Genomic DNA, 4,650 nt, shown 5'->3' with positions numbered 1-4,650 from the left:
TTTATGGTTTTGGATATTCTGTTCATGTTTGTTTTCTCACTCAAATTTCATCTTTGTCCAGTCTCTTATAAGATATCTGTAAACAAACAATGGCATGTATTTGTGATAGAGGCTAATATTGGGTTGGCCAAAAAGTTCGTTCGAGATCATATGGAAAAACCCGAATGAACTTTTTGGCCAGTCCAGTATGTGATAGCAGGGTCCTCTGGTGAATTTTGCATAGCTTCTAATAAAAACATCTAATAAAATAGTGTCCATACACTTAAATTTTCCTGTGTGCTTCTTAAAACTGATTTGTGGCTACAATGGATCTGTTGGGCGGGTTGCCATGTGAACCTTCACCTTACTCTTCATGGCTCAGTCTTTTTTAGTTTTAGTCTTATGTGTTTATAGTTTGGGTATTCTATCCTGGGGAAGTAGAAATGTGCTACACCTACAGTTTTTTTTTCTTTTTTTAAAATTATTTATTTATTTGGCCATGCCAGGTCTTAGTTGCAGCACGTGGGATCTTCATTGCGGCATGTGGACTCTTTAGTTGCAGCATGCAAAGTCTTAATTGTGGCATGTGGGGTCTAGTTCCCTGACTAGGGATCGAACCCGGGCCCCCTGCCTTGGGAGCATGGAGTGTTAGCCACTGGACCACCAGGGAAGTCCCTACCCCTACATTTTTGTTTGTTACTTTATCATCAGTACCTTATTTCCCTTGAAAACAGGTTCTTAAAACAGTGAAAATCACTTATGTTCAGTGGCAGTAGTAATCATTTCCTGATATTTCATTTTAAAGATTGGGTGGTAAATAGTGACTCAGATATATTGCAGATAAAAGTAATTTGATAAATTATCGTATTTTAAGATTTTGGTTTCTATTTAAACAATAGAAAAGTTTTATTAGAAAGCTTATTGTTAGTAGAACTTGCATTTTACTCTAGATATAAAGGAAGTGAATTTTTAAGCCAGTAGTTGAAGTTCGGTTGTTATGTTGGTGATTTTTTAAAAACTTTTCCATTCTTATGGTACTTCACTTAAACAGAAGTATCCCATTTGAGTATATATGTGCTGTCATACTCCTCAGTATTCCATGATCATTCATGGCCTGGGAGTGACAGTGATAGAATTAGCATGACCCAGCCTTGACTTTCTAGGCCAGTGGTCTCCAAATCTACCTTCTGTTCAGAATTTTTTTTTTTTTAAGGCCATCTTCTTTGAATCTTTTTTTTTTTTTTTTTAAAACATCTTTATTGGGGTATAATTGCTTTACAATGGTGTGTTAGTTTCTGCTTTATAACAAAGTGAATCAGCTATACATATACATATGTTCCCATATGTCTTGTTCAGAATTTTTTAAATATGTGGATTCCCAGGCCTCAGCACAGAGCTACTGCATCAGCACCTCCAGGGGTTCATTTAACCTATACTTCTTTTTTTAACTTGCTAATGAATTCTACACACACACACACACACAGGTTTGGGAACCAGTCTAGCCCACTAGTTCCCAGTCTGACCAAAAAGAACATCTCGAATCAGTATAATTGATTGAACCTGGAGAATTTTTGCATGGGCAGGATTGTTCCATTTAACAGATGCTCACTGGGTGTGTATGGTGCCCAAGGCATTATGATGTGCCACGGGAATTTATAAAGATGCATATGAATATAGCTTTTAGCAGCACTGCCCCCAAAAGACTTTTGGCTGGCTGGTATATGTGAGTCTCGTTGTCATGTCTTGAGTTTTTCAAGGATCGTAATGCCATTGTTAATTACAGCATTGATACACTGTAATTTGTGGTAATGCTTGAAAAATTCTTATTCATGTGGTTTCAGGAACCATATTGAGTCTTTGAGTTTCATGTTGGCTGCATCTATCTGGACTCTCCTATCTTCCACATGTTACATTTGTGTCATACTTTTTCTTAATAATGCCATGAGGAACTAGCACATTTAGTGGAGTTGGGCTCATTTCCTGTTTTTTGGTGAATGGAAGAGCAGTTTAAACATCTTTAAAGGTGTTCTATCCTTGGAGGAGTTGTTTTGTGGAGATGTATTGGCATTTTATATGGATAAGGAAGCATCATTTTTAGATTTCAGTATTTATTGGTTTAAGTGTTGGGAGTTCTTGGTCAGCTTTGTGCTGTTATGTCGCTAGGTGGAGATGTAGCATTGTTTGGTTGTATAGCCACAGCACAGAGAGTGAATCTTGATTTTTCCAAAAGAACTGTACAGATGTTTGATGAGTTTTACTATACCCTACAAAAAAAACTTGCGAACTTAATATAATTCTAAATTGTAATTTTCTTTGTTAGGATTTAAATACAGTCCACTTTGATGTCTATTTTCACACCAATCAACTCTTTTTAAATTTTTTTCTCCTTTTGCTAACGTTTCCTTTGGCTGTCCTTCATTATTTCATCTTGTCAGAGAGATTCTGATGTCTCTATCTGTGGTTCTTTATAGTCGTTTAATTCTCTTTTTTAAATATGAATTTATTTATTTATTTTTGGCTGTGTTGGGTCTTTGTTGCTGCACGTGGGCTTTCTCTAATTGCAGCAAGGGGGAGCTACTGTTCGTTGCGATGCGCGGGCTTCTCATTGCAGTGGCTTCTCTTGTGGAGCACGGGCTCTAGACGTGTGGGCTTCAGTAGCTGTGGCACGTGGGCTCAGTAGTTGTGGCGCATGGGCTTAGTTGCTCTGCGACATGTGGGATCTTCCCGGACCAGGGTTTGAACCCATGTCCCCTGCATTGGCAGGCGGATTCTTAACCACTGCACCACCAGGGAAGTCCCTATAGTGGTTTAATTCTAAAAGTTTAATAAGATGAGAATTTTTCCTCTGAGGTCAAATATTATGTAAAATTTAAATTTAGTAGCAATAGGAGGGAAATGAACCAAACCTTATAGTCTGAACATACCCATATCTTATCTTTTGTATTATTTTAGATTGACATTGTCAATTTTTAATGTATTTAAATTCTGTCAGGCTTATTTTTCCCCCTTTCTTCCTTCCTTCCCTCTTTCCTCTTAACGCTTGAATCTTAATTGTCTACTCTATGCACAGTACTGACATGGGGAATATAAAAGAAGTACGAGCCTGTCTCCAAAGAGCTGATATACACTTGAGGACATTGCAAATGCAATCATGAAGCATTTTAAAGTAATTTGAATATCTGATCTTTAGAAATTGTAAAGGTGGAACTTAAAAAATCTTCTCACTTTGGAAGACAGTCTGGCTGTTCTTCAAACGTTTAAACATACAGCTGCTATATGATCAAGCAATTTTTCTCTCCTAGGTCTATACCCAAGAGAAGTGAAAACACATCTTCACTAAAAAAACTTGGACGTGAATGTTCGTAGCAATATGAATGAACATCTGAACGCTCATTTGTAATATCCAAAAAATGGAAACAGTCCAAATGTCTGTTGATGGATAAATGAATAGACAAAATGTGACATATTTGCATAATACAATATTAATTCAGTAATAAAAAGGAATGAAGTACTGATGTATGCTACAACATGGATGACCCTTGAAAACATTATGCTAAGTGAAAGAAACCAGTCACAAAAGGCCACATATTGTATGGTTCCATTTATATGAAACGTCCAGGATAGCAAACCTATAGAGATAGAGTAGATCCGTGGTTGCCTAGGGCTGGATGCGGGGGTAATGACTGTTCACGGTTATGGAGTTTCTTTTGGGGGTGATGAAAAATGTAAAATTAATTGTGGTGATGGATGCACAACTCTGCAAATACACTAAAAATCATTGAATTGTGCGTGTGCACTTTAAATGGGTGATTTGTATGGTGTGAGAATTGTATCTCAATAAAGCTGTTTTTTAAAAAAAGTAGATCATCAAAAGGTTTAAAATTTATCAAACCAAGGAATATTTATTGACTAGCTAACAGGCATGAAATAAGTTCTATGTGAGTTATGAAACAAGTGTAAGACAGAAACCCTGACCTCAAATTGTTTACAGTTCAAGAGAAAAGTACACATGCAGTGTAAAATAATGCACTGAGCTTTCTGAATTTGTTCCCCATCTTTTGGATGTACCTTCCTGAATTCTCTCTTCTATTCGTCTCTGTAATGGCTCTGATCTTCTTACCCTTTGTCCTTTTTTTTTTTTCCTTTCAAAAGCAAACTGTTGCTCCTCAGACTTTGATAAAATAACAGCCCCAACCTGTTACCTTTAACTAACTTAAAGGACATTTAAAAAGTGTTTTAATTTTATTGAAGTATATTTGATTTAGAGGACATTTCAAAGCAAGAGTAACGTCTCCAATAACTTAAATTGTGTGGCTCATGGAAACCTGTTCCTTTAGCAAATACTTGTTGACGTTTAATTTACAAATAATTGGCAAATCTTAAGATGGTTGCCATTATTATTTTTGAAATTACAGCAAGTATCTTTTTGGTACAGTTCAGTCAGGTTGCATGCTGTTCAGAAGTATAGTCTTGAGTTTATAGATTTTTCATGAAAAATGCCTCTTAGGAATATTTAAAAGTTAAAGCCATGTTTAGTATAAAGCTGGCTATGTCATCATTAGTGCAGTATTTTGATATTGTTGTGGTCATTAAAACTAAAAGAGAAATTTTGGTTCAGTTATTGTAATTCTGTTGTAGCCAAAAAGGGCTTATTTTTTTTTTTTTTTTTTT

The 4,650-nt window shown here is 36.0% G+C and overlaps 1 protein-coding gene across 2 annotated transcripts in view; it reads left to right on the top strand.

The window, feature by feature from the left end:
• PDK3 (pyruvate dehydrogenase kinase 3) overlaps positions 1 to 4,650 on the top strand; it is a 49,058-nt gene that overhangs the window by 18,012 nt on the left and 26,396 nt on the right. The gene's annotated exons all lie outside the window — the stretch shown is intronic.

The sequence above is a fragment of the Neophocaena asiaeorientalis genome, unplaced genomic scaffold (assembly GCF_003031525.2).
Source record: "Neophocaena asiaeorientalis asiaeorientalis breed wild unplaced genomic scaffold, Neophocaena_asiaeorientalis_V1.1 scaffold20, whole genome shotgun sequence".
Taxonomy (NCBI): Eukaryota; Metazoa; Chordata; class Mammalia; order Artiodactyla; family Phocoenidae; genus Neophocaena; species Neophocaena asiaeorientalis.
The sequence above is the reverse complement of the archived record's forward strand: the minus strand, read 5'-3'. Positions and strand labels throughout refer to the sequence as shown.